The sequence below is a fragment of the Diceros bicornis genome, chromosome 13 (assembly GCF_020826845.1).
Source record: "Diceros bicornis minor isolate mBicDic1 chromosome 13, mDicBic1.mat.cur, whole genome shotgun sequence".
Classification (NCBI taxonomy): Eukaryota; Metazoa; Chordata; class Mammalia; order Perissodactyla; family Rhinocerotidae; genus Diceros; species Diceros bicornis.
In genome coordinates this window covers 38,418,598-38,440,743 of record NC_080752.1, presented here as the reverse complement: position 1 = coordinate 38,440,743, position 22,146 = coordinate 38,418,598, and the positions used below count along the sequence as shown (strand labels likewise).

Here is a 22,146-nt window from a genome sequence, read left to right as displayed (position 1 = left end):
TTTCACCAAGATTCTCCCAGGACCAGTGCCCTGTAGACCATACCTGTTTGGGGCAATTGCTACACCATGAAATCCCTTCTGTACCATTCCCAGAAGTGCCTTGGCCAAGCTCGTTCAACTTCCCTCCTATTACAGCTTTGAACCAACCATATAGCCCTGGTGCATCCTGAGAAGGATCCAGGCCTGATGCTAGGCAGGAAATCAAGGGCCCCCAGGGGTGGGCTGGGCCCAGAGTGAGCAAGTGATGCTCCAGGAGTCTGTCCTCAGCCCCAACAGTTGTCTTCCTCCTGGCCTGACAACTTCCCTTGTTCTACCAGCGCCACTCAAAATGTCCTCTGTGGCCCAGTAGCACCAGCAGCGCTGCGAAGCTTTATGAGAGATGCAGGAGCTCAGGTCCCTGACCCACTGGGTCAGGATCTGCATTGGGATCAGGCTGCTCATTCTCTTAGAAGTTGGAGAAGCCTCGGGCTGGGTCCTCTATGGCTGGGGGAGCTTACAGAAGGACTGGAAAGAACTAGTGCGCCGTGCCCACTTCCCTTCTGCCTTTTCACATTTGTAGGGGGTGAGATGAGGTGGGGGCATGTCCTGCTATCCCTTCTTAATTCTAATCTCTTCTTCGTTGGGGTGAAAGTCTTAGTGGGGAGACTCTCAATCTCGTGGGACTGAAAACTCAGGGGCCTGCATATCTCACATCGTCCAGAGGCTGATGTAAGGATTGCTGAAGGTCCCAGATCTTTCCCTTAATGAAATGCAGTCCCTGTGGCTGGGAAAATGGGAGGGGTGGGGGGGATGGAACTGACAATCACTTGTTAAGCACAGACCAGGTGCTCAATAAATGTTAAATAAATGAAGACAAGCCTTGAGTCCTCCCTAAGTCCTGTCTGTGAAGTGGGTCTATTGGACTCGCTGACCTTGGAGGGTCCTGTCGGCTTGACCCACCTAGTCTAAATAGTTGATGAGATGGAGATTTGTCTCTATCACTTTTTCAGCCTCAGTTTCTCCAGTTATTAGAGCAAGGGGGTGAGATCCAGGGGTCTCAAAGACCCCCTCTAACAGTAATGTTTGTGTGACTCGCAGCATGATCTTGGGGCCACCAAGCATACCCCCACCCATTGTCCCCCACAGCTCTGGCCTTGCAGACACAGTTTCCTCCATTCATCTAGGGTTGCCCCTTGGAGGGGAGCCCAGTAGAGAACAGAGAGGTGTATGACAACCGGGGTTCTCAGTGGGGAGTGGGGCCCAGGAGCCGCTCAAGTGTCCCGTGATGCTGCTGCTGCAGCCACCTGTGACCTTGGGCAAGTCTCGTCCCCTCTCTGAGCCTCCGAGGTCAAACTAAGGTGATCTCTGCGGCCCCTTCCTGTCTGGGTTTTCAACTCTTGTCCGGACCCCACCTTCCTCCTGCTGCCTTCCTCCACTTCCTCTTTAGAGCGCGGCCCGAGGCTCGCCTCCCGCTGTCCCCCGGTGAGGTTGGGAGAGGGGAGCGAGCAGCTCAGTCCAGGGAGGGTGTCCGGGAGCCGCTGACCGGCTGGGGAGGGTCACCGCGGGCCTCTGCGCGGAGTCCGTGCCGCCGGGGCGCAGCCCCCTCGCCCAGCTAACCCCGCGCGCCCTTCCTTCCTCCCCGGCCCCTGCAGACGCGGGGGCCTGGGGCGTGCCCTCACCTTTCCCGTCGCCCCCACTTGCCCCGAAGTTGTCCTTCCCCCCGTGGAGCGTGAGCTGTTGGCTGGACCGCTGGGCTCTCCCCCGGGCCCTGCCACAGTCGGGCCGTGCACCCTTGAGCCCGTCCTTTCCCTCTCTGTTCTCAGTTTCCACACCTGTAAAATGGGGCACGAGCGCCGGCCTCGGGACCTGTCGTGGGGCGCCGGGCGGGGGGGGCCTCGGCTCCCGCGCCTCGGCCCCGGCTCCGCAGTGAGGGGGGAGCGACGCCGGGAACAGCGCTCCGCGGTCACGTGACGCCCCCCCCCCCCCGAACTGCGGCGGCGGCGGCGGCGGCGACCGAGCCGCGTCCGAGCAGAGCTGCAGCGGCTGCCGCGGGCACCGGAGAGCCAGCCCAGGACGCCCCGGCCCAGGCCCGCGGTGAGTCCGCCCCGCCCGGGGTGCGGCCCTGAGAAGGGGAAGGGACGGAGGTGGCCCGGGCTGCCCTCGGCCGGCAGCCAGGACCCCGCGCGGGCGGGCGGGGCGGGAGGGGGGGAGCGGGCGGGGACCCGGGTCCCCAAGGTCGGCGGGGAGGGGGGTCAGGGGTTGGCCGCGGCTGGGGCGGGGGAGCGAGAGGTCAGGCCTGGGCTGAGCCGGCGGAGCCCCCCGCCTGCGGGGGTTGGTCCAGGCCGCGGCTGGGGGGCTCGGGTCCCACCCCCCGCGCACCCCGAGGAGGGGCGCCTTGGGTTCAGAGGAGGGAACGTGAAGAAGTGGGTGCGTTACCCGGATCCCTAGGGAGGGGCCCGGCCCTAACCCCCCAGGAGGAGGCGCTGCGGTTCTCAGAGGAGGGAAGTGGGGATCCCCAAGCCCCACGACCCTGAGCCATGAGGGCGGTGACGTCCTTGCCTCCCCAGGGACAGAGCGCATTCCCCCTGCCCCCTGTCCCTGACCCACCGCGGAGCAGGGCACCCGCGTCCCGCAGTCGGGCGCCCCCTCGTCGCCTCCCCTGGCTCCGCAGGATCTCAGGACTGGGTGGGAATCCACAGGGTGGTCCCTGCGCCCCTCAGGGGCTTTGGTGCCAGCTGTGGGGTGACTGGGCTTGGGGAAGATACCTTGTCTGTACACACACACACAGCTCAGGAGGTGCACACCCTCCCTTCATGGTAGTCAGACCCTGACCTGTGTGTGACCACCCCCCCACCAGTCCTTGTTGGGGTCGTACCACAAGCCTGGGGGTGCAATCAAGAAGGACACTCCACCCTCACACATGGCACATTGGCATCTGTCCCCGTGCTTTGTTTCCCTCCCTCGCCAGTCAGAGGCCGGCAGGAGGGGGCACTGAGGGAAGCTGGGTCAGGACAGAGCAGGAGAGAGAGGCAGAGGGGAGATGAAGTATGGAGACATCATTTCCTCCCGAAAGGGCGCTGGGTCCCAGGCCCCTGGCCCACCCTGCCACAGGGCAGTGGTTCCTCTTTCCTGGGAGTGTCTGGAAGAAGAAGGGCAGGGGGTGGGGGGACTGAGATTACTAGCTAATGAGAGGGAACATCAGCCGACGGTGCCCCTGAACTGGGAGAGGGCAGCAGCTGAGTGGGGGAGGTGGTGGTCATGCCCAGCTGGCCCTGAGGATCCCCCCACTCCTCTATCCAGGGCCTCAGTCTCCCTCTGAGCCCCCTGGCAGTTGGAGGATCTGGGGAAGCGGAGGGGTGCCTTAATGGCCTTGGAAAGGATCCCAGGGTAATGATTAATCCTCAGGTGGCGGGCGTGCCTTCCCCATACACAGCAACGTTGCAAGGTGGTGGGGGGGGCTGGGATCTCCATTGTACAGATGAGGAAACTGAGGGTCAGAGAGGCTCAGTAAACTGCCCAAGGTCCCAGAGTTGCTTTCTGCCTGGGGTGGAGTCAGTTCTCTGACTCCTAAGGGGTGGAGTGGTCCACAGTGGACCTGCTCCCCTGTGCTGCCTGGGGCGGGGGCTGGAGGGGAGCATGGGGGCATCTGGATGGAGGTGGGGAAGCTGGGTCAGGTCGAAGAGAACACCTCCACCTTTCTTCAGGGTCCAGAACTGAGACCTTCTCTCCCTCCCAGAGCCCCGTGCTCACTTTGCTGCCCCTTCCCACGGCCATGATGGTGTTCCCACTCTGGAACCTTCCCAGCTCTCAGCCTTCCTTGGGCAAAGCCCTCTCTTCTCCTCTCTGCCCCAAGGTGCCTGCCTGGCAGGGGTCTCAGGAGGTCCCTCTCCTGGCTCTATCCACCCTCTACCCCCTAGGAGACAAGAAGGATTCTTCCTTTGGCCTCTTGAAATGCAGAGGGTCTCCTCTTTGGCTCAGGCGTTTCTGCTGCTCGGGCCTCAGGCTCCCTGCAGAGTCTGCACAGGCCTGGGGTGAGGGAGCCTGAACCCGCTGTATCTGCCTCTCACCTGGTCCCGCCCCCGGCCTGGCTGTTGTGTTCTGGAGCGGGAGGCCCTTTGAGGACTCCTGGGGCAGTTCTGTCTTCCACACCACCTGTCTGTCTATGGAGGCCTTTGTCCAGGCTGTCAGAGGCTGCTGAGCAGTCACACGTGCTGTGCAAACAACTGAGACCGTGCACAGCCAGACACAGACACAAACACTGCTCAACTCACAAACACCCCGAGACCCAGACGCAGGAACACACAGGCACACCCAGGCCAAGACCCCCGCTTCCAACTCTGACCAACTACAAACACGAGAGACACACTGTCCAGATGTGTACACAGCAAGATAGACCTCCTTGGAAGCCCTCCTTGGGCTGATATCTGCTTCTATTATCCCCTCCAGGGTGCTCACGTGATAACACACACACGCGAGAAAGAGCACAGGGAAGCTCCACGCCCTTAATAATGAACCTGGCAGATACACACATGCACCCACCCTTCCCCAGGCTGTGGGTGCACACATGCGTGCATTGCATCAGCTTCCTGCATGTGGGACATGAACTCCTCATCACCCTGGGAGGGGGTGGCAGAGGCCCCTCTGACCCCTTCCAGCAAAGCCTCTCTCTCTTCCCTCTTTTCTGCTTCACGTGAACGCAGCTTGGCTGACCCTAAATACTGGGAAACCCTGGTGTTTCAATGGACCCTCCTCTCCTGCACTCGACCCCCACACCTGCCAGGTTGCCAGAGGAGCCTCTCCCCTGGGCTGCCCCTTTGCTGCCCCTGAAGGTGCCGCTCCACAGGCCACTCCCAAGACAGAAGCCCCCCAGCCCAGGCCCCAAGCACCACTGGGGTTCCCTCTCCTTTGCCACTTTTACTGGGAGGGCTTGCCAGGTCCTGGTTTCTGCTTTGCCCTTCCAGCAAGGCTGGGGGCCAGCTGGTGTGAAGGGAGGGGAATTCTAGAGTCCTCCTCTGCTTACCTCCTTGTTGGGCAGAACCTCTGCCAGGCTGGCCCTGGCCCCCTGGCTGTGCTGGAGAGAGGCTGGCATCACTGGGAAGCACCTGCTGAGAGATACTTCTGTGGGCTCAGATGAAGTCTCCAGGGCAGACTGATGCCAGGTGGGGGGCAGCGAGGGGCTCTGGGCTTCGCCATTCTCACTTGGGCACACACCCTAGGCTTGCCAGAGTGCTGGTTCCAAGCCCAGGCCTAGCCCTGCCTCTTGCTGGCTGTGTGACTTGGGCGAATGATTTCCCCTCTCTGGGCCCATCTCCCGCTCCAGGCGGCTCAGCCTGGCTAAGTGAGGAGTGAAATGGCAGCCCTTTGCCAATGAGGAAAGTAAGTGTGGCTCTGCTGGGCAGCGTGGGGCAAGACGGGGCCCCTGGCTAGGGGCTCCTGGCAGAATGAAAACACTAGGTCCGCACTAGGTCAAGCAGGGGTTGCCATTCTGGGGACTTCCTGGGGCATCCACGCTGGGGTCCTCAGAGGGGGACCTGAGGGCAGGGGGCTGCAGCCGTAGTTTACGTCTATGGGTATTTTTACGCCCCAAAATGTGCTCTATTTTTAGGGCTGAAGACTAGTGCTTGCAGGCAGTGACTCAGAGAGGAGGGAGGGAGAAGAGGCAGTGGGGCGCTGGGGGGAGACACCCCAAAACAGGGGGACCCACTGGGATACCAGCCTTCCCCACTGGGAGAAAGGAGGCAAACCTGTGATGCGCCTGCCGTGTGCTGGCACAATGGTAGGGACCGTGTTTGCACACTCGCTAAGCATGTATTGAGTGTGTACCGTGTCTCAGGGACTATGACAGGCACCGGGACACAGGTGTGAGCTGGGTGTGGCATGCTTCGGGCCCTGCCACAGCCCAGTGTGGTGTTACTGTGACCACGTCTCAGATGAGGAGGTAAGGCTCACAGAGGTCAAGTGACCTGCCCACTCCGCTAGTAAATACCTCTGCCACCGTGGGCCACGCTCCTTTGGGCCCCCTTTTGGAGGAAGAAAACCTCAATTCAAATTCTGACTTTGCCACTGACTAGCTGCACAACTTGGGGCAAGTTACTCCATCTCTCTGAGCCTGTTTCTTTATCTGTAAAGTGGAGATCCCCCACTTTATGTGCCTGATGGGGTTGTTTCAAGGGTTAAGAAGACTAATGTAGGCAAATGCCCAGGGCGGTGCCCAGCTCAGCACGGGCATTTGTTGGGGACTAGGAGGAGATGGGCTGGGAGTTGTCAGGAATCCTAGTCCAGTCTCTGCTGTGTGACTTTGGACAAGTCACTTAATCTCTCTGTGCCTCATTTGCTGTGTGACCTTGGACAAGTTACTCTCTCTGTGCCTCATTTCCTTCTCTACAGAATGGGGATGATGAGCCCTTGTTTGCCTCCTACCTGGGAGTGTTGTTTGTGCAGATCAGACATGATGGCTGGGAGCTGCTTTGAAAAACATAGAGCTTCCCTCAGAGATATGAATGCACAGAAGGAAAAACAAACACCAGGAAAATATGGAGGAAAATCTTTTTTAAAAAACTTCAAATAATTTATTGCAGCAAGAGAAAAATAAGCCTTGTCTTCTCTGTTTTGGGGTAGTGGGAATTTTTTCCATGACTTCACATTTCCAAGGCAGTTGGCATTGCTGCTCCCACGTGGGATGAGTAGTTTTCCTCCTTGAGGACTCAGTGCCTGGCACATAGTAGGTGGTCGGTAAATGGTAGGGGCGGCTATTGGTGGGATTCTGGGTCGCTCAGTGACAGGAGGAGTGAAGTGTTTCTGGCGGCGTGACGACTACAGCCTGAGAGGTGCGATCAGGACACTGGCTTGGCTTCAGTGGAAGTTGCGTGTACGGATGGAAGGAAGTTTATTAAGGGCCTTGAATGCCAGGCTGAGGAGTTTGCGTTTCCCTGAAAGCCAGTGGGGAGACCATTGGAGGGACGGCTGAGCCTTCTGTGGGCAGGCCTTGGGTACCTGGCCTGGCTCACTAGCCAGGAATGAGGAACTGGCCTGGCCCAGTTCTCTGTCTTGTGCCTGCTTTGTAAGTATGGCTCCACTGCCTGTTTCTCTGGGTCTCATTTTCCCCATGTATGCAAAGGAGGGGGCTCCTGCATCTTCCATCCCAGGGGCAGGCGAGAGGACCAAGGCACCAACCGGTCAGGAGCTAGGGGGCTGTTGTCTGTGCTGGAAAACAGGAGATCCGGGTTCCCCCTCTGACCCCACCTCACTAGCTGGGTGATCTTGGGCAAGTCACCTGTCTCTTCGAGCCTCCCTTTCCATCTGTGGAATGGGTGGATGTGGTTTCTGCCTCTGCAGTTTGGCTCCAATGAGACCAAGCTGGTGCCCGTGCTGTATGAGCCTCAGCTGTGTCATGTCTCTGGGGGAATGGTGCTGTTTCTTGCAACTAGCTGTTCCCCAGGCTCCCCTGAGAATTTGGGGCTTATGGGATTTGGGGGGACAGCAAGTGAGGAAGGACTCTGATCCGCCAGAGAGGCCATGACCTTCTCGAGCCGCAGGAGCCTCAGACCTGCTGTAGCCAGGCTGCTAGGGGGAGTGGAGGAGTGAACATGTGGGTCCAGCCCTCTGCTCAGCTCCTGAGTTCTCAGCCCCATGTCTGCGAGGGAAAGACACCCCCATCCCCAGCTCAGAGGACAGCCCCCTCCAAGGCTCCTCTGAGTTAGGGCTTCTGGGGTGGGGTGGAGGTGGCTGATAGAGAGTGACCTTGGGGACTTCTCTCTGCTGCAAGCTCGGTGCTGGACTGCTGGGGCAGCCCTGACTCCTCCAGTCTCAAAGGTAGGGTGTGTCATTGTCCTGCGAGGGGCTGCCAGGACGAGGCCCAGGCTGATGGTGGCCAAGCCTCCCACCTTGCTGCCTCTTCCCTACCTCGGAGGTCTGGAGAGAGGCCATCCACCTCAGCAGGCTGCTGCAGGCCTTGTGCCAGCTGGGGCAGCAGGCTCAGGAGGCCGCAGGGCTTCAAGGCTCTGGGTAGGTGGGCTCCAGCCTTGCCCCACTCACCACCTGCCTCCCCCTGAGATGTGGGGGCTTTTCCAGGTGCATAGAAGTGCCCTTACAGTCCCTCGCCCAGGCCTTCCAGCTGGCAGAAACAGGACTGGACAGAGCCCCTGGGCCAGAGCCCTCACCTGTCCCAGTCCTGGCAGGCCCCCAGACCTCCCTGGCTGGAGAGGTGTGGTCCCCCGTGGTCCTCTGAGGGGCAGAGAAACCTGGGACCTGCCCTGTGCCCTCGCCCCCTCACTGTACCGTCGGGGCCTGTCCTGTGTCAGCCAGGGTGGGAGCTGGCTGGCTGGCTCAGGGACTCCAGGAGGGTTCTGGCAGGGGAGAAGCAGACTGGAGGCTGAGTGATCGAACGCAGGTGGGGGTGTTTGTTGAGTACTTAACAGTATGCTGGCCCTGTGCTGAGCACTTTTCACGAATCTATTTAATCCTCAGAGCAGTTATTATTAGGCCCACGGAGGCTCAGAGAGGTTAAGTAGCCTGCCCAAGGTCCCCCAGCTGGTGTATGGCTGGAGTTGAGATCTGAATTCAGGGCTGTCTGAGTCCAATTTTACCACTTCAGTGTACTGCATGCAGAATTAGATGGGGAGGGGAGGGCACAAGAGAGAGGAATGGGCTCTGCCCCAGGGATGGGGCAGTTCTGGGCAGGGGCGGGGGTGGGCCTCAAATTCTGGGGCTGTCTGCACACCCAGGACCTGGCCCTGAACCTCCTGGCTTCTCTTCCCTCCCTTTTCCCTTCCTCATGGACTGTCCCTGGGGCTCAGCGCCCCGGGCTGGGTTGGGGGAAGAGGATGAGTGGGGAGGTCTGTTTGCGGAGGTTCCCAGGGACGTACAATCCCAGAGACCCTGGCTTCTCCTGGCCCCCTCTATCTGCATGAACTCCCAGCTCGGAAACTGAGAAATCCTCAGCATCAGAGCTGGAGAGAAGCCCATGGAGATCAGCTGGTCCAACCCCCTCGTTTTACAGATAATAATTATTATAATTACGCCCGATGGTAGCAATTCACAAAGGGCTTTCACATCTGGGTTGCCTCTGATGTGCGCCAGAGCCCTTGGGGCTGGCGGAACTCGAGTGGTGATTATTATTATTCTCTTCTCCACTTTGGGCTGAGGAAACCGAGGTTCAGAGAGGTTCAGAGATGGGCCTCGGGGCACACAGCTGGCCTTGGTACTGGGCTCCAAACTCAGATCTCTCTTCCCCCTGAGCCTATTGCACCATCCTGGGCCCCCTGAGACCCAGAGCCCACGTGGTGTGGCTCAGAACTGCATCCTGCGTTGGGGCAGGGCAGGGGGTGGTGTCTGGGGGGCCTGGTTCTGAGAGGTCTGCGTGGGAACACAGCAGGTATTAAGTGAAGCTCCGGGACTTGCAGAGTTGCCCGCCTTCCTCCGTGTTGCGGGAACACACTCCCCTTCTCTGTGCCAAGAGTGACAGACTGAGGGGCAGAGCCGTTCCCTAGAGGCCTCCCCACCCACCATGCCCTTGGGAGCCAGGCTGCCCCAGAAAATCAGACTGAGAAGGCTCTTTGAGAGCCCTCATTACACTGAGAAGGAAACGGGCCCAGAGGGGTAGGGACCTGCCACAGTCACACTGAGGCGGTGGCAGAGCCAGGCCCAGGACCCGGCTCTCCTGACTCAGTGCATGGCTGTGCTGCACATGTCCAGTAATGGGACTGAAGACAGTCTCCACTTACTGGGTGCCGACTGTGTGCCAGGGCTGAGCACTTTACACTGAATCCTAAGACCAACCCTGTGAGGTAAGTACTATTATTATCATTACCATCTCCTTTTACAGATGAAGAAACTGAAGCTTCGAGATGTTATGAAAATGGCCCAAAGTCACAAACCAGGAAGCGACAGAGGCGAGAATTCAAACACAGGTCCCTCTGACTCCAAATCCAGGCTGATGTCAACCCCTCTGTGTATTATGATAGGAATAAAATTGATTTGGTCTTCCTTTTTGTTCATAGCCAACCTAGGAGATCATTCGTTCATCATTGAACATTCGTGGAGTGCGTATTGTGCCGAGGAGGCCAGGGAGCTGATCTGGAGGCTGAGGCCGGGGTTGAGGGTCAGAGATTAGGCAGTGAGGTGGCAGGTCTCCAGACACTCCTAAATTCTCTGCCCCACCAAGGATGGCTGCCCCACCCGCTCCTTCTGTCCCCAGCCCAGCCAAAGACTGTGCCTTTGCAACCTCTTTCTCTGCCCCGCTTGCTTGCCCAGGATGTAGCCTGATTTACCCTTGTGGGAAGGGGGCATGACTCAGCAGGGGCTTCTGGATTTTGTACACTTCGAAGAAGACTCTACTGGCAACAGGATTAGCAACCAGTGCCATGCCAGCCCTTTGCGGGCGCAGGCACTGTGCTAGTTCCTCTCTCTGTGGGCATCACCTCATCTAACGCTCGCTGTCACCCTGTGAGCCAAGAGCTGGTGTATCTCCATTTCCAGATGTGGGAACTGAGGTGCAGAGTCACACAGCTCAGGCCTGGGCTGGAACCCCGCTCTGTCTGGCTCGCGTGCCTGTGCCTTTACCCTGTGGCTCAGTCTGCCCTGCTCTGTGTCCAGGCTCTGCGCCCAGGCTGTGTGGTTATGCATTTAGAATCCAGGTTCCTGGAAGGCAGGGCTTCAGCCAAGCAGCAAGTATTTATTAAGCACCTACTGTGTGCCTTGGGAAAGAGCTGTGTTAGGCTAAAGCTTGTGAGGATGGGGAGCTAGAGAGTCCTCTGTGAGGGATATGAGGCCCCATGCCACCACCCCACCCAAGACCTCAGAGAGAGGAAGCTTTCCCGCCTCCAAGGGTGTCAGGGCAGGGCAGCGTGTGCTGTTTGCAGGGCTTTCTTCTGGGCGGGAGTGTCCCTGAGAGTGACTCAGAGCAGAGTTAAGACCTCAGAGGGTCTTCACAGCCGCTTCTACTTCCTCTGACGCTCAGGCAAGCCGCTTAGCCCCTCAGGGCCTCAGTTTCCTGGTCTGTGAACTGGGGATGACAATAGCACCTAATTTACAGGGCGGTCATGAGGACTGAACCAGCAGGAGTGCTTGGCACAGGGCCTTGGGAACTAGTTGCTGCTTACTGAGCTGAGGTGCATGTGTGAGGTGCACGTGTGATGGGAGTTGAGGTCTTGAGGGGGCGTCAGAAGAGACGGATCTGCTCTGCAAGCCTCAGTTTCCCATCAGTCATGGCTGATGTAACTCTTGCATGCTCTGCCTCACGGGGCTGTTGTGGGGATCACAGAGGTCCCGGGGCGCGTAGGTGCGGCTCCGTGATCTGCACACCGAGCGAACGGGTCCCGGGAGCGAGGGGGCGGCGGGAACACGGTGGGCGGCGGCACAGGTGCCGCCATTGTCGCGCGCAGGTGTGCCATTGTGGGCCGGGAGAGGCGCGGCAGTTCGCTCCAGGGAGAAGGGAGAGGGCAGGCTCTGGGGGCCGTCTCCGCGCAAGGGGAGGAGTGAGTGCGGGGGTGGCGGGCGCGGCCGGGAACGCAGGGCGCTCCCTCCGGGCGCTCTCGGGGGTCCCCACCCTCCCCAGGGGAGACGCCGTCCCGGGGCGCTGTCCCTGGTCCTGGAGCCCGCCCGGGCTTCGACCTGCAGTTCCTGTGGTGGCCAGTTGAGGGCGCCCGGAACCGCGGCGGGCTCCCCAGGCCCTTTTCAGAACACGTTCTTAAAGAGCATTCTTTATTTTCCTTTAATGGCATTCCTAGATAATAAGCCTACCTACACACCTAATTTCAAAAACCAAACCATATACTGCCCTAGGGAAGTAAAAGCCCTCTACTTCCATAGGTAAATACTCTGGCATGCTCTCACCACAGGATCTAATGAAGTAACCATATGCTTACACCTGTTTATATATATATATATAAACTTGAGATTTAAGGGCAGAAAACCTTATCGCTGTACCTGACTTCTAGTTCAGTAGTTGCATCTTTGGAAGACTCAGCATGTATTAAAGACACACTAAAAAATACTCGGATGTAAACCAGAGTTAGGTTCTAGGATGGGATAAACAGGCTTTTCACCCACATGAATGTCTGGGGAGATATTGGATGCATAATAAGTCTTCCTTGGGTGGGATTCTCCCTGGCATAGCTTTCCTGGCCCCCACCCCACTGAATGACAGTGGTGATCCCAGTAATTGCTGAGGACCAAAACCGCCCTCACATATTTCCGTAATGCCCTCTAGGGGGCAGAACCACCCCTGTTGAGAACCACTGCCAAGGTGGGGGCCTTGGCGGGGTGAAGAGGGGCTCGCAGAATCCCAGACTGGCTCAGCAGGAGGGTGACACTTTAAGGAATGACAGGGCATCCCGTCCCCCATCTTACAGATGGACCAGCAGAGGCCTGAAGTGGGAAGGGGCTTGTGCCAGGAAACACTAGTGACCAGCAGAGCCGAGGACCCCAACCCATGTCTCCTGCCCCCTGGTCCAGGGCTCGGTCAGCCCAGCTGCCCTGAGTGGAGTCTGGGCATCAAGCAGTCTCCCGTCCAGCTCAGCCTACTGCCCCTGAAAATGGGCGGGGAGAGCCCTGCCCATAGCAGGGGGTAGGAGAGGGGGCCAGGCTGGACTCCAGCCTGTAATGTGTGAGAGGGGCCTCAGCCCCCCCTCTCCTCGGGGATGCAGCACTTGCACATCTCTGGACCCCCAAAGAGCCATCCTCTCTCCTCCCTTTATTTCTTCCCAATAGTTAGCTGGGCACTCTGTGTGTGTGTGTGTGTGTGTGTGTGTGTGTGTATTGTGTGAGCCTCACTTAAAGCCCATGATCTAAGGGCATGTGGGCCTGTGAAATCTGTACATGAATCTGTTGTCATTGCTGTGTGTGCACACGTGTGTGCAAAACCAGCCATCTCAGTAGGCGAGCACACACTGATTTGGGACCTGTGGGTGTGAGCTTGATCTGACCTGTGCATGTGTGTGCGCCTGTGGGTTTGCAGGGCAGAGGCTGCCGTTCACGTGAGCATGTCTGCGTGCACTTGATCTTGATATGGTCTCCAGAGGCATGAGTTAGGTGTCTCAGTGCACAGTACAAGGGCAAGTGCGTGTGCGACCTGGTGAAGTTTCTGTGCAGGTGAGCACATGGGTCCACATGGACCTTGTCTATCTTGTTCATCCTCTATCGCTAGTGCCCGAACAGTGTCAGGCACACAGCGGGTGCTCAGTGCATATTTGTTGACCAACTGAAGGAAGGAAGAAGTGCCCTCATGTGTGTCTATGTTTCTAGAAGGGCTTTGCTCTCAGGGACCCTCGAGGCATATAGTCCATATGGCAACCAGAGACACATCCTCGGGGGTGGGGCCTGAGTGGAGGTATTTATTTTGGCCAGGCCAGATTGTCCTGGTCCCTGATGGGGACACTTTGAGTAGGCAGGGGTCTCAGGAACCCATTGAATGGGGGAGGGGTCTCAGAGCCAGGACAGGGGATGGCTGGGTCAGTAACCTCACTGGGAAGCTGCTTGGGGAGAGAGTGTGAGCCAAGCCACACTCACTCCTCCCTCCCCTTCCCAGGGCCTGGAGACCCCCCAGGAGACTCCTTCTCCAGGAGCTCAAGGTTTGCAGCATCCTTGGCCATGGGCTGAAGATAATGATGCTTCAAGCCCATGGAATTCTCTTAAGGCAAATGCATTTTTCCATTATTATGTCTCTAACCCAGCAAAGTGAGAGTGGGTATTTAATATATGAGCGAACTGAGGCCCAGGAAGGAAAACTGATTAACGAAGAGCCACACAGGAAGCTGCCTGGCCAGGCAGGAAGCCCAGCACCACTCTGTTCCTGCCCAGGAGGCCCCAGGCAGATATCCTGAATGGGAATGACTGGGTCGGGGGGAGGTTGCTGGGGACCCTGGCAAGAAATGACCCCACCAGCCCCATCTGGAGCCCAGGCCTGAGATCCCCCCAGCAGTCTGACCCTCCCTGTGCCCTTATATTTCCCTGCCGAGGTTGGGAAGGGGGAGCTGGAGGCGGGTAGGTGGAACTCGCAGAGTTCAACCTGGGGTGAACTTGGAAAGGGAGCTCTGAAACCCTCTACCTCTGCACCCTTCCCTCCTCCTTCACACGGTCTGACGGCTGTTTGAATAACTTGGGTGCAAATCTAGGAGGCCCAGAAGAGGAGGCTTCCTACTAGAGGGAGGGCCTGGACCCTGGGGGGCAGCCTGGCTCTGGTTTCTAGGTGAGAAGCTGGAGGGAAAGGAAGAAGGGAGCCCTGTGCCACCCCAGAGATGGCAATGACTTCCCAGTGCCAGTTGCCAAGCCCGGGCTCTGTGCTGACTTGGGAGTAGTGAGTTCCCTGTCACTGGGGCCAGTGGAGGTCAGATGTCTGAGGGGTGTTAAATAATGTGTTTGAGGTCACACAGCTAGGAAGTGTCAGAGCCTGGTCCGGCCTCTACGCCCTTACGACACTGCCTCTGTGTGTGTGTCTGTCTGTCTTGGAGGTGGTTCCACATGCCCACACATAGATCTTTCCAACAGCTGCATGGTACCGCCTGGTATAAATGGACCTGAATTTATTTATCCAGTTCCCTCTGGATGGCCATTAGTTTGTTCTGGAACTCTTACTAATAAATCTTTGCTAACTACAAAAATGGTGATTTCATGTAGTTCAGCTTAATACAAATGATGCTGCAGCTAGTGTTTTATTTAATAAACACATGCTATTCAAATACTATTCTCGATGCTTTGCAAGTATTAACTTAGTTAATCCTTGGTAAAACCCTCTGAAGTAGGTACTGTTGTTTTCGTCATCAACCCCATTTCGCAGATGAAGAAACTGAGGCACAGAAAGATGAAGTGACTTGCCTAAGGTCACACAGCTGACAAGTGGGAGAGGTGGGATTTGATCCCTGGGAGGGTTCACAAGGATGGGGATGTAAGCACGTGCCTCCCTCTCCCTTGTCCTCAGCCATTCATCCTCAGGCTCGCGCGCTGTGACGTAGAGGGTACATTCTTGGAAGTGGTCTTGCAGGTGAAGAAGGTGCATTTAGTTGCCTGAGGGACCAGGAGCTGGCCAGAGAGTGTCCTGTGCATCCCTGGCTGAGGGAACATGACCCCCACCCCCACCCCACCCCCAGCTCTTGCCAGTGAAGCGGCTGCAGCTGGTCAGGGCCCGAGAGCCAGAGCCCACACTGGACTCTTTGTCTTTGGTGGGAAGCCTGCGGCCCCCATGGCCCCTCTCAAGGGCCCACTGTCCCAGCACCAGCGGGGCCTCCCAGGGGCCAGGCCCGGCTGGGAAACTTGGCACATTGGAGGCCCCTTGGCCACCCTGCCAAGTGGACATGCAGAGCCCACTCAGGAATCATTCCCACTGACAAGACAGACTGGCGAGGCGGAGGGCCACGTCCAAGGCGCTGCGGCAGCCTGGATGGGGCCGGAGTCCTGGGTCCCAGCCCTGGCACTGTGCACACCCCCAGTGGCCCAGGCCCAGCGCCTGGTCCTCCCCTCCCCCCAGCTCTCTGGGCGCCGCTGCTGCTGCCACTACGGAAGGACTTCCTGCCTCCTCAGGCCAGCCTCAGTGCTCCCAGAGCCTGCCCCTCGGGAGCCCTGCTGGACTGCCCTGTGGGGAGTGGGCTTCCCACACTGCCCTGAGGTGGTCCCTCCACCCAGAATCTGCGGCCCTGCCCAGAGCAGAAAGGGCCCAGCCCCGGCTCCAGAGCACCCTGCGAAAAGAGAGCCAGATCCTCCTCTGAGAACCAACCCAAGGGGTTAGTTCTAGGGGCGAAGAAATCACGCTTGCCCTGCCCGGGCTCTCAACTCTGCAAGGGGCTCTTGAGGGCTCCTCTGCCCCTCAGAGTGTGTGGAGAGGAGAAGGGGTCCAGGGAGGAGGTAGAGGGGGGTAAGGGGGCAGACCCCCCAAGAGAGAAGTAATTGCTGTGAGCCAAGGTCTCAGTTTCTATGTATCTGAAATGGGGAGACCGCTGTACTACCTCCCCCTGCCTGGGTGAGGCAAACTATGGAGCCCTGTCCCCAGACCTGTCATTTCCCAGGGGAAGATGGAGCTAACTGAGCCCTGGCCCAGGGCCCAGGCAGAACAGCTCCTGACAGCCTTCTGAAGAATCTCTGCTGCCCTATCTTTGTGCCCTTGGCTGTCCCTCCTCCCTTGTGCCCCCACTGCATCCGTTCCCTGCAGTCCCTTCAAACAGAAAACTCCATAGAAAACCTCGAGTCTCTGGGGGCCTCCCTGGGTGCAGGGGGTGGAGGGGATAATCCCTCCCTCTTTGGGGGGCAGAGGGGGCGTTCTGGGAGGGGTGGGTGTCTGGGGGCAGGGCCAGTGTCCCCCGTCTCCTGACACATCTTTACTTGGGGCAGTAGAGACAGCTTCCTGTGGGGTGGAACACTGGACTGTGAGCTCTGGGTGAGTTGGGTGCAGAGGAGGGGCTCAGAGTGTTTGTTGGGTGACGGTGTGACCAGCCTTAGGACTCAGAGGCCAGTTCCCCCTAGAAAGGTTGCTGAGTGAGGGAACATGGGCCTGATGAATTTTCCAGAAGAGAATGGGGTATCTCCATTCCTGCCCCTTTGCCCCTCCTCCTCACTGGGGGCAATGGGCGGCTCCTGGGAGAGGACGATGAGAGTGGGCAATAGAGGGCTGTTAGAGCCTCGGTTCTTTCCTTCACTTAGTCATTTGCCGGAAGAGCAGAGCTTCTGACGACAGTGGGGACTCTGGCAGCTGGCATGTATTGAGCATTTACTGTGTGCCAGGCCTGGGCTGAGCCCTCCAGGTGCGTTAACTCACTCGGTCACTGCAAGGGCCCTGGGCGTGTGTGTGAATTAGTCCCATTTTACAGATGAGAAATTCGAGGTGCAGGGAGGGCAGGCACTTGCCCACAGGGCAGACCATTTTGACCCTGGATTCCAAGTCCTTGACCCGGCCCGCTGTGAGCGCCCCCTCCGTGATGACGAGGGACAGACCCACCGACAGAGCCCCATGGCTCTAGGGGGGATGGAAGAGGGTGTCGCCCCCAGAAGAGGCTCTGCAGCCCTTCACGCCCCTGCTCTGGGGTGGAGAGTCGGTCTCGTCCTACCCGGTCCCGCCGGCACTCGCAGAGGCACCGCAGAGGCCCCGCCCGGCCCCCTCATCCCCCCCACCGCCCTCCACCCCCACCCCCCCAGTTCCCCACCTCCCCTCCCCTCCCCGCCGCCCCAGTCCCCAGCTCGGAAAGTCCAGCGAAGCCCCCGCCCCGGCCCGAGGGCGGCGCGAACAAGCGGCCCTTTCTGCGCGCGCTGCCCCCCGCAGCTGGACCGCAGCCCGCGGGGGCGCGGACAATCCCCGGGCTTGTGGCCGGGGGCGGGGCGGCCCGCGTTGCCAAGGTGACCCGGGCGCGGGGAAGGCGGCTCCGCTCGGCGGGCGGCGGCGGCGGCGGCGGCACCATGAGCGGCCGGAAGCGCAGCTTCACCTTCGGGGCCTACGGCGGGTAGGTGCGCGCGCGGGGGCCCGTGTGCGCGCGCCCGCCTGGCTCCCGCGAGGCGGTTTGGGTGGTTCAGTGGTTGTGAATTTGTGCTGTGTGTGAGGTGAGCGGTTTGATGTCAGTGGGTAGTAGCAGTGTTGGTAAGTCTGTGTCTGTGTGTGTATTTGTATTCCTGTGTGTTCCGGTTGCGTGTCCGTGTGCACGTGTCAGGATGTGAATGCGGGGGTGGGCATTTCTGTGTTTGTGCCTAAGTGCCTGACAGTGTATGTAGATGACTGGTGTGTGGACAGGCAGGCTGGGCCTGTGTGTGTGCGCTCTTGGGTGCATGGTAGTGGGGTGGGGGGAGGCAGGTCAGGGGGAGGCCCTGCAGGGGCCCCCACTTGGCCTCTGAAGCTGCTGGGCCCCTGCAGTGAGTCTTCAGAAGAAGGGAACCTAGAAGCCATTGGCAGGTCCCTGCCACCCCCTGCCCGGGCACCTGGGCTGGCCCTGTGTCATGCCGCTTGGCTCTCAGGAACCGGCTCCTCCCAGGGCTGCTGGCAGCCTGGGCCTGGAGACGTGTGCGGGGAGGTCAGAGGGGTGACTGGCCCATCTTGGGGTAACTGTCCTTCCTGACCCCAAGTACCCATGTCAAAGGGGAGCTGGGGGGATTCTTGCCTTAGGCAGATATTTGGCAAATTGGAAGGAAGACTGGGTAGACAGACTGGGGCTGGAGCCCCTTCCCTGACTGGCCAAGTAGTTGCATAACCTCCACCGGGCCCTGCCTCGCTATGGTCAGAGGGACACAGCACCCATCTTTGGGGTGCGGAGTAATTGGGGCTCGCGTATGTAACACTGCTGGTGTAGAATAGGCGTGGGGATTGTGTCCAAGGCACCTCCTCTGTCTGGACGCCCAGCCTCCAAGAGGACCCCGGCAGAGGGGCTGGGTGGGCTGGGAGACCAGAGGGCTGCCCTCCCTGTCTGGGGCCCTGCTAGTCATCAGGCGATAAGAGGAGCCTGGGTTGAGCCCTGAGATTCCTGGTCAGCTGACCCGGAGAGGCAGGCCAGGAAGCGGGGCTGTGTTCTGTTGTGTGACCTTGGGCAAGTCCTGGTCTCTCTGGCCTCACCTTCCTCATCTGCAGAATCTACACTAGCTGATCCCTGGGAGACCTCAGCTCTGCCTCCCAGCAGACACGCCCTAGCTGGCGAAGTCCGGTTTGGGGCACCTTCCCCATCCTCCTCTGGCCTCTAGGGGGGAGGCAAGGGTTGTTTGTTGTCCCAATAGCCGTTCAGCCCCTCGGCCCCCAGCTGGGCAGGAGAGTGGAGGCCTCTCCAGCCCTCCGCAACCCCAAGGTGCCCTCAGAGGGCACTGGGGGAGAATCTGGGAGCGGGCACTGCCCACACAGTCTCCCTGAGGCAGGACCTGGAGGGATTTGGGGGGAGACAAAGCCTGGAGGTAGCCCCTGAACTCCGGGGGCTTGCAGTCTTCCTCTGGCTCTGCTCTGGGAGCGGGGTATGTGTGTTGGGAGTAGGGGAGGGGAGGAGGCTCCTCGTGGATCTCCTGCCCCAAGATTCCCAGGCATTGGTCCCCTGGGTGGATACGAGTGGGCTCTGGGATGGAGGCAGGCCACTAGAGAAGCGGGGCGGGGGAGCTGTTTTTCCTGCCCGCCACAACCCGTAAACACGCAGCACACCCCTCAATCCTGTCTGGAAACACTCTAAGCTGGCCCCAGCGACACCCCTACCTCCTTGTTCTGACCCCAGACTGCTGTAGTCACTGTCCTTCTCCACCTGTTCTGAGACCTCCCACGCTGACCCCCACCCCTGCTGCCACCCCATAGCCTGGTCCTGGCCCCTCTACTTTCCTATCTCCCTGTCCCAGTCCTCCTTCTTTGTCTTACTCCTTCACCCCACGCCTTCCCATGTCCCTAATCTGACATTAGGGCCCCTGCAGCCCACGGGGGATGGTGACAGTGCATCAGGCCCCTTGGGAACACTACTTCTCCAGGCCCCTCCAGCAGAGCGGCGGGTGGTGACAGGGTTGGCCTGATAGGCTGAGCCAGGCTGGGTCAGAAGGGGCTGCCCTCTCACCTGCCGCCCCTCTTGCTGTGTTTCAGGGTAGACAAGTCCTTCACCCCTCGCCGGAGTGTGTGGTGAGTACCGGGGCTCTCAGGAGGGGCTGGGCTGCTTGGCTGAACCTTGAGGACACTCTCAAACCATTACCACCCCCTGTAATGCCAGACCAGACCCCGCCAGCCTGCCAACCGTCCTCTCCAGGTGAGGGAGTGAGGGTCTGCCCCGACGTATTCTCCCCCACTGTTCTTTTTTTTTTTAGGAAGATTAGCCCTGCGCTAACATCTGTTGCCAATCCTCCTCTCTTTTTTCTTTTTTCTCCCCAAAGCCCCAGTACATAGTTGTGTATCATAGTGGTAGCGTTGTAGCTCTTCTCTGTGGGCCGCTGCCTCAGCATGGCTTGATAAGCGATGAGTATGTCCGCGCCCAGGACCCGAACTGGTGAACCCCGGGTCGCTGAAGTGGAACACGTAAACTTAACCACTGCGCCACCGGGCCAGCCCCTCCCCCACAGTTCTTTCTAGAGCTCCCCTTGGAGTCAGGCAAATCTGGTTAAATCTCACCTCTGCCACTGGCTGTGTGACCTTCAGCAATTCACTAACCTCTCTGAACCTCAGTGTTCTCATCTGTGAAATGGGGATTAAAATGCCTATTTAACAGAGTGTAAAGTTATAAACAAACAAACAAACAAAACAGGCCCTGGCATATTGTATGCCCTCCCTGAAAGTGTTTTCTTCCTTTTTCTCTGATCTATTCCTTCCCACCTCCAGGTGGCTTCTGGCTGGGTGGGGGGGTGCCCTTAGCCTTTTCGCTGACCCCCCAGCCCCCTAGTCCCACTCCACACATAGCCTTCAGAACCCCTCTTCCAGCCCGTTCCCTGTCTGAGGCTGCCCTCTCCCTGGAGGAGGAGGAGGGAGGCAGCGGCGTCTGCAGCTTCTCCAACACCGAGTGCGGCGGGTGGAGGTGCAGCCTCGCCTCGGGCCTCACAGCACCCCCGACGCCCCAGCAGGTGGGCGTCTCCCGCTTCTCTGGCACCGGTGTCACCTGGGCCCAGCTGGCTGCTCCTGCTGCCACTTCACCTCCAGCAGGAGAGCCTCCAGCGGCTCTGGCTTCTGCTTCCTGCCCTGCTGAGGGCTTCCTGAGTCCCCAGGCCCTGTGGCGCTCCCCCCCCCCCAGCTGCTGGATGAATCCTGTCTGGCACCATTGCCCTACCTGCTGCCAGAGCCCCCCTAGGAAGCCACACCTGGGGTGGGAGGCACAGGGGGTGCCCAGGCTGGGCTCCAGAGCCTGCCCTTTTATTATCCTTTGATGTTCTCTGTGCACCCTGAGGCCAGTTACTCTCCCTCTCTGGGCTTTATCTCCCGCCGCTGTGCCCAGTCAGTTTGAGCCTCTACTATGTGCAAGAGCATATGCTAAGCCCAGAGCAGGAATAGGGTGAGGGGAGATAGAGATGGAGGTGAGGAAGACACCGTCCTTTCCTTCAAAGAGTTCAGTGACAATATCCCAACAGCTGCCACTTGTCAGGCACCTGCTGTGCCCCAAGTACTGTTGGGTGCTTGAACTGCATCATCCCACATAATCTTTGCCACATCCCTGGCCTAGGACTATTATCTCTAATTACAGATGAGAGCAGTGATGCACAGAGAGGGAAAGTGACTTGCCCAAGGTCACACAACTAGTCAGCCGCAGAGTTGGGATTTGAATCTTGATCTTCCAGACTCTGTACAGAGCCCAGAGTCTCACCCACTCTGTCCCGGGTCCTCCAGGCCACAGGGCAGGTCTGAGTGAGGGATGCACTGCAGGGAAGACTTGAAGATGGAGGGGCGACCCAGAAAACCCACTCTAGGGAGCCCTGAAACAAGAGTCAGAGGGGCCTGGGCTGATAGTAGCTAACTGGCTATGTGACTTTGGTCCAGTCCCTTCCCTTCTCTGGGCCTCAGTTGATACACCTATAAAATAAGAGTGTGGAATCTCCAGGACATGCCCATTACCCACAATGCCTTGCCCCTCACCCTCCTGGCTGGAGCTGCTGTCCAAGGTGCTAACCCCTAGGCCCTCCCTTCCTACCCCAGAAGCCAATTGCCTAGCCCTAACCTGTGCCTGGCATATAGTTAGAGCTCTGTAAATGTGGGTCATTTTGACTATTAGTCATGATTTACTGGCATTCAAGGCCGGTCCCCACCTCCCTTTCCAGCCTGGGACTCACTTCACCCATGCCCTGCATTTTCTTTCTTTTTTTTTTTGGTGAGGAAGATCAGCCCTGAGCTAACATCTGTGCCAATCCTCCTCTTTTTGCTGAGGAAGACCGGCCCTGAGCTAACGTCTATTGCCAATCCTCCTCCTGTTTTTTTTTCCCTTTTTCTCCCCAAAGCCCCAGTAGATAGTTGTATGTCATAGTTGCACATCCTTCTAGTTGCTGTATGTGGGACGCTGCCTCAGTATGGCCGGACAAGCGGTGCGTCGGTGCGCGCCTGGGATCTGAACCCGGGCCGCCAGTAGCGGAGCGCGTGCACTTAACTGCTAAGCCACGGGGCCGGCCCCACTGCCCTGCATTTCTGTTCAATGGGAATGTGGCCCCTGTGAGCACCACCTCCATGCTTTTGCTCACGTTGTCCCCTCCCCTTGACACGCCCTCCCCTCCCATTTCCACAGGCCCTCCCCACACCCCCAGCCCACCTTTGTCACTGTGTGTTGAGTATTTTCT

At 58.9% G+C, this 22,146-nt stretch overlaps 1 protein-coding gene across 2 annotated transcripts in view; it reads left to right on the top strand.

Annotated features, from left to right (window-relative positions):
* Window positions 1-19,491: 19,491 nt before the first annotated feature.
* Window positions 19,492-22,146, top strand: part of RAP1GAP (RAP1 GTPase activating protein) — a 49,314-nt gene continuing 46,659 nt past the window's right edge. For both annotated transcript variants that reach the window (XR_009221875.1, XM_058553149.1), the window contains exon 1: window positions 19,492-19,522. The gene's annotated coding sequence lies outside the window, so the exon portion shown is untranslated. The remainder of the gene's footprint in view (window positions 19,523-22,146) is intronic.